The sequence below is a fragment of the Rhinopithecus roxellana genome, chromosome 16, assembly GCF_007565055.1.
Source record: "Rhinopithecus roxellana isolate Shanxi Qingling chromosome 16, ASM756505v1, whole genome shotgun sequence".
NCBI classification, from domain to species: Eukaryota; Metazoa; Chordata; class Mammalia; order Primates; family Cercopithecidae; genus Rhinopithecus; species Rhinopithecus roxellana.
Window position 1 is genome coordinate 5,239,733 of NC_044564.1, and position 15,084 is coordinate 5,254,816.

A 15,084-nucleotide genomic window follows, 5' to 3' on the forward strand; every position below is an offset into this window, starting at 1 on the left:
TTTTATCTGAGTATATTTCCTTTCACCATAGGCTTCAATGCGATCCCAAATATCCCATCTCCGATATCCCGAAAAGAGTACTATCAAAATGATCCAAGAGAAGAATTGTGTGGCACTCTGAGATGAATTCACAAATCACAAAGCAGGTTCTCAGAAAGATTCTCTCTAGTTTTTGTCTGAGGATATTTCCTTTGTCACCATAAGCTTCAATGCACTCCAAAAAGTCCCACTGCAGATTCCATGAAAACAGTGTTATGAAACTGCTCAATGAAATGTTTGGTGAAACTTCGTGGGATGATTTCACAATTCACAAACCGGTTTCTCACAAAGCTTCTTCCTAGTTTTTATATGAGAACATTTGCTTTGTAACCATGAGTTTCAATGTGCTCCAAAATATCCATTTGCAGATTCCAAGAAAACGGTGCTCGCAAACTGCTCAATGAAAACAACATTGTAACTCTCTGAGATAAATTCACACATCACAGCAGTTTCTCAGAAAGATTCTTTCTACCTTTTATGTGTGCATATTTGCTTTTTCACCTTAGGACCCAATGTGTTCCCAAATATCCCTTTACAGATCCCACGAAAGCAGTGTTATCAAACTGCCCCATGAAAAGAAACGTGTAACTCTGTGAGATGAAATCACAAATCACGAGGAAGATTTTTAGAAAGCTTCTTTCTAGTTTTGATCTGAGGATATTTCCTTTCTCACCATAGGCTTCTATGCGATCCAAAATATACCTTCACAGATTCCCCAAAAACAGTGCTACCAAGCTGTGCAATGAAAAGAATCGTGTAACTCTGTGAGATGAATTCACAAATCCAAAGCAGTTTCTCAGAAAGCTTCTTTCTAGTTTGTCTCTGTTGGTATTTCTTTTCTCATCATAGACCTCAATGCTCTCGTGAATATACCTTTGAGGATTCCAAGAAAATAGTTTTAGCAAGCTGTTCCATGAAAAGAAAGGTGTAAATCTGTGAGATGCATTCGCACATCACAAAGCAGTTTCTCAGAAAGATTCTGTCTAGTTTTTATCTAATATTATTTTCTTTTTCACCATAGGCCTCAATACACTCCCAAATATCCTTTCGTTAATTCCATGAAAACAGTGTTAGCAAACTACTCCATTTAAAAGAAAGGTGTTACTCTGTGAGATGAATACACCCATCGTGAATAAGTTTCTCAGAAAGATTATTTCTAGTATTTATCTGAGGATATTCCCTTTGTCTCCATAAGCTTCAGTGTCATCCAAAATGTCTCTTCTCAGATTCCCCTAGAACAGTGCTACCAAACTGCTCCTGTAAAAGAAAGGTGTAACTCCATGAGATGAATTCACAAATCACAAAGCAGTTTCTCAGAAAGCTTTTTTCTATTTTTTGTGTGAAGGTATATCCTTTCTAAGAAACCTTCTTTTTGGTTTTTATCTGACGATGTTTCTTTGTCATCATAGGCTTCAGTGCACTACCACATATCCTCTTGCAGATTCTATGAAAACAGTGTTATCAAACTGCTCAATGCAAACAACGGTGCAACTCTGTGAGATGAATTCACACATCACCAAACAGTTTCTCAGAAAGCTTCTTTGTAGTTTTTATCTGAGGATATTTCCTTCATCAGAATCGGTTTCCATGAGAACAAAAATATCCCTTCTCAGATTCTCCAAAAGAGGGCTACAAAACTGCTCCAAGAAAAGAATTATGTAACTCTTTGAGTTGAATTCACAAATCATAAAGCAATTTTTCAGAAATCCTCTTTCTAGTTTTTGTCTGAGGATATTTCCTTTTTCACCATAGTCCTGAATGCACTTGCGAAAATCCCTTTGCAGATTCCACGAAAACATTGTTAGCAGACTGCTTCATGAAAAAAAAAGGTGTAAATGTGTGAGATGAATTGACTCATCACAAAGCAGCTTCTCGGAAAACTTCCTTTTGGTTTTTGTCTGAGGATATTTCTGTAGTCACCATAAGCTTCAATCCACTTCCAAATATCCTATTGCAGATTCCCCACCGACAGTGATACCATACTGCTGCATGAAAAAATTGGTATAAGTCTGTGAGATGAATTCACACTTCACAAAGCAGTTTCTCAGAAGTCTTCTTTCTAGTTTTTATCTGAAGATATTTCCTTTGTCACAATAGGTTTCAAAGTGATCCAAAATATCCCTTCTCAGATGCATCAAAAACAGTGCTGCCAAACTGTTCCATGAAAAGAATCATGTAAATTTGTGAGATGAATTAACAGAACAGAAAGTGGCTTCTCAGAAAGCTTCCTTCTAGTTTTCATATGAGAGTATTTAGTTTGCCACCATAAGCTTTAAATTGCTCAAAAATATCAGATTGTAGATTCCAAGAAAACAGTGTAAGCAAACTGTGCAAAGCACAGAGCAGTGTTACTCTGTGAGGTGAATTCACACATTACAAAGCAGTTTCTCAGAAAGCTTCTTTCTAGTTTTTAACTGAGGATATTTACTTTTTCACCATATTCCTCAATGTCCTCCTGAATATCCTATTAGAGATTAAATGAAAAAAGTGTTAGCAAACTTCTCAATGAATAGAACGGTGTTACTCAGTGAGATGAATTTACACATCACAAAACAGTTTCACCTAAAGCTTCTTTTTCATTTTTTTCCTAATTATTGCTTTAATATGATTTATCATTCATAATACAGTCTTGAAATATACTATATTTCATCCTCTTTCTTGAATCTTGCTTGCTTTGTTTTCTATTGAGTGAATAATTATCTTGTGTTTAACTTGGTAATTTTTTACATACTTTTACTAATTGAACCCCTGTTAATTTTAGAACTGCAAATCACTTCTTACTATATCAAGCATATCAAGTATCTTATCCTTTTCATATTACTTTTCTAGGCTATCTCCCAACAACAACAACAATGACAACAAAATGTTCCCATGCTGTAATTTGGACTGGTTGATTTTTTTTGGCCTACGTATCAGAGCTGTCTGGAGATTTTCCTTCAGCATCTTCCAGGAACTTTATACAATTTTATGACATGCAGAGCAATTTCTACATATGCTATAATTTTTGTAAAATGTGAATTTAAAATATCGGTATGTATTTGTTAACAACGTTCAATAAGGAAACAAAAAAACCTGATAATATTGTTTGTCTCCAGGAAGGGAAGGAAGATTGAGGCAGCTTTTCAATGGAATTTTTTTGTACATTTAAATTTTGAACCATGTTATTATATTCCCTGTTCAAAAAATTTAAATAGTGGGATTTGTAAACTTAATGAAATTAATATTTTTTTTATTATACTTTAAGTTCTAGGGTACATGTGCATAACGTGCAGGTTTGTTACATATGTATACTTATGCCATGTTGGTGTGCTGCACCCATCAACTCGTCAGCACCCATCAATTCATCATTTATCTCATGTATAACTCCCCAATGCAATCCCTCCCTCCTCCCCTCTCCCCCCTCCCCATGATAGGCCCCAGTGCGTGATGTTCCCCTTCCCGAGTCCAAGTGATCTCATTGTTCAGTTCCCACCTATGAGTGAGAACATGCGGTGTTTGGTTTTCTGTTCTTGTGATAGTTTGCTAAGAATGATGGTTTCCAGCTGCATCCATGTCCCTACAAAGGACGCAAACTCGTCCTTTTTTATGGCTGCATAGTATTCCATGGTGTATATGTGCCACATTTTCTTAATCCAGTCTGTCACAGATGGACATTTGGGTTGATTCCAAGTCTTTGCTATTGTGAATAGTGCCGCAATAAACATACGTGTACATGTGTCTTTGTAGTAGACTAATTTATAATCCTTTGGGTATATACCCAGTAGTGGGATGGCTGGGTCATATGGTACATCTAGTTCTAGATCCTTGAGGAATTGCCATACTGTTTTCCATAATGCTTGAACTAGTTTACAATCCCACCAACAGTGTAAAAGTGTTCCTATTTCTCCACATCCTCTCCAACACCTGTTGTTTCCTGACTTCTTAATGATTGCCATTCTAACTGGTGTGAGATGGTATCTCATTGTGGTTTTGATTTGCATTTCTCTGATGGCGAGTGATGATGAGCATTTTTTCATGTGTCTGTTGGCTGTATGAATATCTTCTTTTGAGAAGTGTCTGTTCATATCCTTTCCCCACTTTTTGATGGGGTTGTTTGTTTTTTTCTTGTATATTTGTTTGAGTTCTTTGTAGATTCTGGATATTAGCCCTTTGTCAGATGAGTAGATTGCAAAAATTTTCTCCCATTCTGTAGGTTGCCTGTTCACGCTGATAGTAGTTTCTTTTGCTGTGCAAAAGCTCTTTAGTTTAATTAGATCCCATTTGTCAATTTTGGCTTTTGCTGCCGTTGCTTTTGGTGTTTTAGACATGAAGTCCTTGCCCATGCCTATGTCCTGAAAGGTATTACCTAGATTTTCTTCTAGGGTTTTTATGGTGTTAGGTCTAACATTTAAGTCTCTAATCCATCTTGAATTAATCTTCGTATAAGGGGTAAGGAAAGGATCCAGTTTCAGCTTTCTACTTATGGCTAGCCAATTTTCCCAGCACCATTTATTAAATAGGGAATCCTTTCCCCATTTCTTGTTTCTCTCAGGTTTGTCAAAGATCAGATGGCTGTAGATGTGCGGTATTATTTCTGAGGACTCTGTTCTGTTCCATTGGTCTATAGCTCTGTTTTGGTACCAGTACCATGCTGTTTTGGTTACTGTAGCCTTGTAGTATAGTTTGAAGTCAGGTAGCGTGACGCCTCCAGCTTTGTCCTTTTGACTTAGGATTGTCTTGGCAATGCGGGCTCTTTTTTGGTTCCATATGAACTTTAAAGCAGTTTTTACCAATTCTGTGAAGAAACTCATTGGTAGCTTGATGGGGATGGCATTGAATCTATAAATAACTTTGGGGAGTATGGCCATTTTCACGATATTGATTCTTCCTATCCATGAGCATGGTATGTTCTTCCATTTGTTTGTGTCCTCTTTGATTTCACTGAGCAGTGGTTTGTAGTTCTCCTTGAAGAGGTCCTTGACATCCCTTGTAAGCTGGATTCCTAGGTATTTTATTCTCTTTGAAGCAATTGTGAATGGAAGTTCATTCCTGATTTGGCTCTCTGCTTGTCTGTTACTGGTGTATAAGAATGCTTGTGATTTTTGCACATTAATTTTGTATCCTGAGACTTTGCTGAAGTTGCTTATCAGCTTAAGGAGATTTTGGGCTGAGACGATGGGGTTTTCTAAATATACAATCATGTCATCTGCAAACAGGGACAATTTGACTTCTTCTTTTCCTAACTGGATACCCTTGATTTCTTTCTCTTGCCTGATTGCCCTAGCCAGAACTTCCAACACTATGTTGAATAGGAGTGGTGAGAGAGGGCATCCCTGTCTTGTGCCAGTTTTCAAAGGGAATTTTTCCAGTTTTTGCCCATTAAGTATGATATTAGCTGTGGGTTTGTCATAAATAGCTCTTATGATTTTGAGGTACGTTCCATCAATACCGAATTTATTGAGCGTTTTTAGCATGAAGGGCTGTTGAATTTTGTCAAAAGCCTTTTCTGCATCAATTGAGACAATCATGTGGTTCTTGTCTTTGGTTCTGTTTATATGCTGGATTACGTTTATTGATTTGCGAATGTTGAACCAGCCTTGCATCCCAGGGATGAAGCCCACTTGATCATGGTGGATAAGCTTTTTGATGTGCTGCTGAATCCGGTTTGCCAGTATTTTATTGAGAATTTTTGCATCAATGTTCATCAGGGATATTGGTCTAAAATTCTCTTTTTTTGTTGTGTCTCTGCCAGGCTTTGGTATCAGGATGATGTTGGCCTCATAAAATGAGTTAGGGAGGATTCCCTCTTTTTCTATTGATTGGAATAGTTTCAGAAGGAATGGTACCAGCTCCTCCTTGTACCTCTGGTAGAATTCAGCTGTGAATCCATCTGGTCCTGGACTTTTTTTGGTGGGTAGGCTATTAATTGTTGCCTCAATTTCAGAGCCTGCTATTGGTCTATTCAGGGATTCAACTTCTTCCTGGTTTAGCCTTGGGAGAGTGTAAGTGTCCAGGAAATTATCCATTTCTTCTAGATTTTCTAGTTGGTTTGCGTAGAGGCGTTTATAGTATTCTCTGATGGTTGTTTGTATTTCTGTGGGGTCAGTGGTGATATCCCCTTTATCATTTTTTATTGCATCTATTTGATTCCTCTCTCTTTTCTTCTTTATTAGCCTTGCTAGCGGTCTGTCAATTTTGTTGATCTTTTCAAAAAACCAACTCCTGGATTCATTGATTTTTTGGAGTGTTTTTTGTGTCTCTATCTCCTTCAGTTCTGCTCTGATCTTAGTTATTTCTTGCCTTCTGCTAGCTTTTGAATGTGTTTGCTCTTGCCTCTCTAGTTCTTTTAATTGTGATGTTAGAGTGTCAATTTTAGATCTTTCCTGCTTTCTCTTGTGGGCATTTAGTGCTATAAATTTCCCTCTACACACTGCTTTAAATGTGTCCCAGAGATTCTGGTATGTTGTATCTTTGTTCTCATTGGTTTCAAAGAACATCTTTATTTCCGCTTTCATTTCGTTATGTACCCAGTAGTCATTCAGGAGCAGGTTGTTCAGTTTCCATGTAGTTGAGCGGTTTTGATTGAGTTTCTTAGTCCTGAGTTCTAGTTTGATTGCACTGTGGTCTGAGAGACAGTTTGTTATAATTTCTGTTCTTTTACATTTGCTGAGGAGTGCTTTACTTCCAATTATGTGGTCAATTTTGGAATAAGTGCGATGTGGTGCTGAGAAGAATGTATATTCTGTTGATTTGGGGTGGAGAGTTCTATAGATGTCTATTAGGTCCGCTTGGTGCAGAGATGAGTTCAATTCCTGGATATCCTTGTTAACTTTCTGTCTCGTTGATCTGTCTAATGTTGACAGCGGAGTGTTGAAGTCTCCCATTATTATTGTATGGGAGTCTAAGTCTCTTTGTAAGTCTCTAAGGACTTGCTTTATGAATCTGGGTGCTCCTGTATTGGGTGCATATATATTTAGGAGAGTTAGCTCTTCCTGTTGAATTGATCCCTTTACCATTATGTAATGGCCTTCTTTGTCTCTTTTGATCTTTGATGGTTTAAAGTCTGTTTTATCAGAGACAAGGATTGCAACCCCTGCTTTTTTTTGTTCTCCATTTGCTTGGTAGATCTTCCTCCATCCCTTTATTTTGAGCCTATGTATGTCTCTGCATGTGAGATGGGTCTCCTGAATACAGCAGACTGATGGGTCTTGACTCTTTATCCAGTTTGCCAGTCTGTGTCTTTTAATTGGAGCATTTAGTCCATTAACATTTAAGGTTAATATTGTTATGTGTGAACTTGATCCTGCCATTATGATATTAACTGGTTATTTTGCTCGTTAGTTCATGCAGTTTCTTCCTAGCCTCGATGGTCTTTACATTTTGGCATGTTTTTGCGATGGCTGGTACTGGTTGTTCCTTTCCATGTTTAGGGCTTCCTTCAGGGTCTCTTGTAAGGCAGGCCTGGTGGTGACAAAATCTCTAAGCATTTGCTTATTTGTAAAGGATTTTATTTCTCCTTCACTGATGAAACTTAGTTTGGCTGGATATGAAATTCTGGGTTTAAAATTCTTTTCTTTAAGAACGTTGAATATTGGCCCCCACTCTCTTCTGGCTTGTAGAGTTTCTGCCGAGAGATCTGCTGTTAGTCTGATTGGCTTCCCTTTGTGGGTAACCCGACCTTTCTCTCTGGCTGCCCTTAAGATTTTTTCCTTCATTTCAACTTTGGTGAATCTGGCAATTATGTGTCTTGGAGTTGCTCTTCTGGAGGAGTATCTTTGTGGCGTTCTCTGTATTTCCTGAATTTGAATGTTGGCCTGCCCTACTAGGTTGGGGAAGTTCTCCTGGATGATATCCTGAAGAGTGTTTTCCAACTTGGTTCCATTTTCCCCCTCACTTTCAGGAACCCCAATCAGACGTAGATTTGGTCTTTTTACGTAATCCCATACTTCTTGCAGGCTTTGCTCATTTCTTTTTCTTCTTTTTTCTTTTGGTTTCTCTTCTCGCTTCATTTCATTCATTTGATCCTCAATCGCTGATACTCTTTCTTCCAGTTGATCGAGTCGGTTACTGAAGCTTGTGCATTTGTCACGTATTTCTCGTGTCATGGTTTTCATCTCTGTCATTTCGTTTATGATCTTCTCTGCATTAATGAGTCTAGCTGTCAATTCTTCCACTCTTTTTTCAAGATTTTTAGTTTCTTTGCGCTGGGTATGTAATTCCTCCTTTAGCTCTGATAAGTTTGATGGACTGAAGCCTTCTTCTCTCCTCTCGTCCAAGTCATTCTCTGACCAGCTTTGATCCATTGCTGGCGATGGGCTGCGCTCCTTTGCAGGGGGAGATGCGCTCTTATTTTTTGAATTTCCAGCTTTTCTGCCCTGCTTCTTCCCCATCTTTGTGGTTTTATCTGTCTCTGGTCTTTGATGGTGGTGACGTACTGATGGGGTTTTGGTATAGGTGTCCTTCCTGTTTGATAGTTTTCCTTCTGACAGTCAGAAGGACTGTCTGTTGGTCTGTTGGAGATTGCTTGAGGTCCACTCCAGACCCTGTTTGCCTGGGTATGAGCAGCAGAGGTTGCCGAAGATAGAATATTGCTGAACAGCGAGTGTACCTGTCTGATTCTTCCTTTGGAAGTTTCCTCTCAGGGGTGTACTCCACCCTGTGAGGTGTGGGGTGTCAGACTGCCCCTAGTGGGGGATTTCTCCCAGCTAGGCTACTCAGGGGTCAGGGACACACCTGAGCAGGCAGTCTGTCCGTTCTCAGATCTCAACCTCCGCGTTGGGAGATCCACGGCTCTCCCCAAAGCTGTCAGACAGAGTCGTTCGCGTCCGCACCGGCTCCCGCCACTTCCCCTGTTGGTCTTCAGCTGTGCGCCGTCCCCAGAGGTGGAGACTCAGTCAAAAATGCAGAAATCACCGGTCTTCTGTGTCGCTCGCGCTGGGAGTTGGAGACTGGAGCTGTTCCTATTCGGCCATCTTGCTCCGCCCCCCAGAAAGATTCCTTCTAGTTTTTATCTGAAGATATTTCCTTTTTCACCATATTCCACAATGCACTCCCAAATATCCAATTGCAGATCAAACGAAAAGTGTTAGAAAACGTCTTAATGAAAAGAACAGTGTTATTCAGTGAGATGAATTCACAGATCACAAAGCAGTTTCACAGAAAGCTTCTTTTTGGTTTTGATCTGGGCATATTTCCTATGTCACCATAGGCTTCAAAATGCTCCCAAATACCCTATTGCAGATACAACGAAAAAAGTGTAAACAAGCTCCTCAATGAAAAGTGTGGTGTAACTCTGTAAGATGAATTCTCACAGCACAAAGCGGTTTCTCTGAAAGTTTCCTTCGAATTTTTTCATGAGGATATTTACTTTTTCACTATAGGCCTCAATGCACTCCAGAATATTAGATTTCATGAAAACAGTGTTAGCAAACTGCCCCTTGAATAGAAAGGTGTAACATTAGGAGATGAGTTAACACACCACAATGAACTTTCTCAGGATGATTCCTTTTTGTCTTTTTTTTTTTTTAATTATACTTTAAGTTCTAGGGTACATGTGCATAACGTGCAGGTTTGTTACATATGCATATTTGTGCCACGTTAGTGTGCTGCACCCATCAACTCGTCAGCACCCATCAATTCATCATTTATATCATGTATAACTCCCCAATGCAATTTCTCCTCCTCCCCCCTCCCCATGATAGGCCCCGGTGTGTGATGTTCCCCTTCCAGAGTCCAAGTGATCTCATTGTTCAGTTCCTACCTATGAGTGAGAAAATGCGGTGTTTGGTTTTCTCTTCTTGTGATAGTTTGCTAAGAATGATGGTTTCCAGCTGCATCCATGTCCCTACAAAGGACACAAACTCATCCTTTTTTATGGCTGCATAGTATTCCATGGTGTATATGTGCCACATTTTCTTAATCCAGTCTGTCACAGATGGACATTTGGGTTGATTCCAAGTCTTTGCTATTGTGAATAGTGCTGCAATAAACATACGAGTGCATGTGTCTTTGTAGTAGAATAATTTATAATCCTTTGGGTATATACCCAGTAGTGGGATGGCTGGGTCATATGGTACATCTAGTTCCAGATCCTTGAGGAATTGCCATACTGTTTTCCATAATGGTTGAACTAGTTTACAATCCCACCAACAGTGTAAAAGTGTTCCTATTTCTCCACATCCTCTCCAACAACTGTTGTTTCCTGACTTCTTAATGATTGCCATTCTAACTGGTGTGAGATGGTATCTCATTGTGGTTTTGATTTGCATTTCTCTGACGGCGAGTGATGATGAGCATTTTTTCATGTGTCTGTTGGCTATATGAATGTCTTCTTTTGAGAAATGTCTGTTCATATTCTTTGCCCACTTTTTGATGGGGTTGTTTGTTTTTTTCTTGTATATTTGTTTGAGTTCTTGTAGATTCTGGATATTAGCCCTTTGTCAGATGAGTAGATTGCAAAAATGTTCTCCCATTCTGTAGGTTGCCTGTCCACTCTGATGGTAGTTTCTTTTGCTGTGCAGAAGCTCGTTAGTTTAATTAGATCCCATTTGTCAATTTTAGCTTTTGCTGCCGTTGCTTTTGGTGTTTTAGACATGAAGTCCTTGCCCATGCCTATGGGTACTACCTAGATTTTCTTCTAGGGTTTTTATGGTATTAGGTCTAACATTTAAGTCTCTAATCCACCTTGAATTAATCTTCGTATAAGGAGTAAGGAAAGGATCCAGTTTCAGCTTTCTACTTATGGCTAACCAATTTTCCCAGCACCATTTATTTAATAGGGAATCCTTTCCCCATTTCTTGTTTCTCTCAGGTTTGTCAAAAATCAGATGGCTGTAGATGTGTGGTATTATTTCTGAGGACTCTGTTCTGTTCCATTGGTCTATATGTCTGTTTTGGTACCAGTACCATGCTGTTTTGGTTACTGTAGCCTTGTAGTATAGTTTGAAGTCAGGTAGTGTGACGCCTCCAGCTTTGTCTTTTTGGCTTAGGATTGTCTTGGCAATGCGGGCTCTTTTTTGGTTCCATATGAACTTTAAAGCCGTTTTTTCCAATTCTGTGAAGAAACTCATTGGTAGCTTGATGGGGATGGCATTGAATCTATAAATAATCTTGGGCAGTATGGCCATTTTCACGATATTGATTCTTCCTATCCATGAGCATGGTATGTTCTTCCATTTGTTTGTGTCCTCTTTGATTTCACTGAGCAGTGGTTTGTAGTTCTCCTTGAAGAGGTCCTTGACATCCCTTGTAAGTTGGATTCCTAGGTATTTTATTCTCTTTGAAGCAATTGTGAAGGGAAGTTCATTCCTGACTTGGCTCTCTGCTTGTCTATTACTGGTGTATCAGAATGCTTGTGATTTTTGCACATTAATGTGTATCCTGAGTCTTTGCTGAAGTTGCTTATCAGCTTAAGGAGATTTTGGGCTGAGACAATGGGGTTTTCTAAATATACAATCATGTCATCTGCAAACAGGGACAATTTGACTTCTTCTTTTCCTAACTGAATACCCTTGATTTCTTTCTCCCTCTTTCGTGATTGCCCTAGCCAGAACTTCCAACACTATGTTGAATAGGAGTGGTGAGAGAGGGCATCCCTGTCTTGTGCCAGTTTTCAAAGGGAATTTTTCCAGTTTTTGCCCATTCAGTATGATATTAGCTGTGGGTTTGTCATAAATAGCTCTTATTATTTTGAGGTACGTTCCATCAATACCGAATTTATTGAGCGTTTTTAGCATGAAGGGCTGTTGAATTTTGTCAAAAGTCTTTTCTGCATCTATTGAGATAATCATGTGGTTCTTGACTTTGGTTCTGTTTATATGCTGGATTACGTTTATTGATTTGCGAATGTTGAACCAGCCTTGCATCCCAGGGATGAACCCCACTTGATCATGGTGGATAAGCTTTTTGATGTGCTGCTGAATCCGGTTTGCCAGTATTTTATTGAGGATTTTTGCATCGATGTTCATCAGGGATATTGGTCTAAAATTCTCTTTTTTTGTTGTGTCTCTGCCAGGCTTTGGTATCGGGATGATATTGGCCTCATAAAATGAGTTAGGGAGGATTCCCTCTTTTTCTATTGATTGGAATAGTTTCAGAAGGAATGGTACCAGCTCCTCCTTGTACCTCTGGTAGAATTCGGCTGTGAATCCATCTGGTCCTCGACTTGTTTTGGTTGGTAGGCTATTAATTGTTCCCTCAATTTCAGAGCCTGCTATTGGTCTATTCAGGGATTCAACTTCTTCCTGGTTTAGTCTTGGGAGAGTGTAAGTGTCCAGGAAATTATCCATTTCTTCTAGATTTTCTAGTTGATTTGCATAGAGGTGTTTATAGTATTCTCTGATGGTAGTTTGTATTTCTGTGGGGTCAGTGGTGATATCCCCTTTATCATTTTTTATTGCATCTATTTGATTCCTCTCTCTTTTCTTCTTTATTAGCCTTGCTAGCGGTCTGTCAATTTTGTTGATCTTTTCAAAAAACCAACTCCTGGATTCATTGATTTTTTGGAGTGTTTTTTGTGTCTCTATCTCCTTCAGTTCTGCTCTGATCTTAGTTATTTCTTGCCTTCTGCTAGCTTTTGAATGTGTTTGCTCTTGCCTCTCTAGTTCTTTTAATTGTGATGTTAGAGTGTCAATTTTAGATCTTTCCTGCTTTCTCTTGTGGGCATTTAGTGCTATAAATTTCCCTCTACACACTGCTTTAAATGTGTCCCAGAGATTCTGGTATGTTGTATCTTTGTTCTCATTGGTTTCAAAGAACATCTTTATTTCCGCTTTCATTTCGTTATGTACCCAGTAGTCATTCAGGAGCAGGTTGTTCAGTTTCCATGTAGTTGAGCGGTTTTGATTGAGTTTCTTAGTCCTGAGTTCTAGTTTGATTGCACTGTGGTCTGAGAGACAGTTTGTTATAATTTCTGTTCTTTTACATTTGCTGAGGAGTGCTTTACTTCCAATTATGTGGTCAATTTTGGAATAAGTGCGATGTGGTGCTGAGAAGAATGTATATTCTGTTGATTTGGGGTGGAGAGTTCTATAGATGTCTATTAGGTCCGCTTGGTGCAGAGATGAGTTCAATTCCTGGATATCCTTGTTAACTTTCTGTCTCGTTGATCTGTCTAATGTTGACAGCGGAGTGTTGAAGTCTCCCATTATTATTGTATGGGAGTCTAAGTCTCTTTGTAAGTCTCTAAGGACTTGCTTTATGAATCTGGGTGCTCCTGTATTGGGTGCATATATATTTAGGAGAGTTAGCTCTTCCTGTTGAATTGATCCCTTTACCATTATGTAATGGCCTTCTTTGTCTCTTTTGATCTTTGATGGTTTAAAGTCTGTTTTATCAGAGACAAGGATTGCAACCCCTGCTTTTTTTTGTTCTCCATTTGCTTGGTAGATCTTCCTCCATCCCTTAATTTTGAGCCTATGTATGTCTCTGCATGTGAGATGGGTCTCCTGAATACAGCAGACTGATGGGTCTTGACTCTTTATCCAGTTTGCCAGTCTGTGTCTTTTAATTGGAGCATTTAGTCCATTAACATTTAAGGTTAATATTGTTATGTGTGAACTTGATCCTGCCATTATGATATTAACTGGTTATTTTGCTCGTTAGTTCATGCAGTTTCTTCCTAGCCTCGATGGTCTTTACATTTTGGCATGTTTTTGCGATGGCTGGTACTGGTTGTTCCTTTCCATGTTTAGGGCTTCCTTCAGGGTCTCTTGTAAGGCAGGCCTGGTGGTGACAAAATCTCTAAGCATTTGCTTATTTGTAAAGGATTTTATTTCTCCTTCACTGATGAAACTTAGTTTGGCTGGATATGAAATTCTGGGTTTAAAATTCTTTTCTTTAAGAACGTTGAATATTGGCCCCCACTCTCTTCTGGCTTGTAGAGTTTCTGCCGAGAGATCTGCTGTTAGTCTGATTGGCTTCCCTTTGTGGGTAACCCGACCTTTCTCTCTGGCTGCCCTTAAGATTTTTTCCTTCATTTCAACTTTGGTGAATCTGGCAATTATGTGTCTTGGAGTTGCTCTTCTGGAGGAGTATCTTTGTGGCGTTCTCTGTATTTCCTGAATTTGAATGTTGGCCTGCCCTACTAGGTTGGGGAAGTTCTCCTGGATGATATCCTGAAGAGTGTTTTCCAACTTGGTTCCATTTTCCCCCTCACTTTCAGGAACCCCAATCAGACGTAGATTTGGTCTTTTTACGTAATCCCATACTTCTTGCAGGCTTTGCTCATTTCTTTTTCTTCTTTTTTCTTTTGGTTTCTCTTCTCGCTTCATTTCATTCATTTGATCCTCAATCGCTGATACTCTTTCTTCCAGTTGATCGAGTCGGTTACTGAAGCTTGTGCATTTGTCACGTATTTCTCGTGTCATGGTTTTCATCTCTGTCATTTCGTTTATGATCTTCTCTGCATTAATGAGTCTAGCTGTCAATTCTTCCACTCTTTTTTCAAGATTTTTAGTTTCTTTGCGCTGGGTATGTAATTCCTCCTTTAGCTCTGATAAGTTTGATGGACTGAAGCCTTCTTCTCTCCTCTCGTCCAAGTCATTCTCTGACCAGCTTTGATCCATTGCTGGCGATGGGCTGCGCTCCTTTGCAGGGGGAGATGCGCTCTTATTTTTTGAATTTCCAGCTTTTCTGCCCTGCTTCTTCCCCATCTTTGTGGTTTTATCTGTCTCTGGTCTTTGATGGTGGTGACGTACTGATGGGGTTTTGGTATAGGTGTCCTTCCTGTTTGATAGTTTTCCTTCTGACAGTCAGAAGGACTGTCTGTTGGTCTGTTGGAGATTGCTTGAGGTCCACTCCAGACCCTGTTTGCCTGGGTATGAGCAGCAGAGGTTGCCGAAGATAGAATATTGCTGAACAGCGAGTGTACCTGTCTGATTCTTCCTTTGGAAGTTTCCTCTCAGGGGTGTACTCCACCCTGTGAGGTGTGGGGTGTCAGACTGCCCCTAGTGGGGGATTTCTCCCAGCTAGGCTACTCAGGGGTCAGGGACACACCTGAGCAGGCAGTCTGTCCGTTCTCAGATCTCAACCTCCGCGTTGGGAGATCCACGGCTCTCCCCAAAGCTG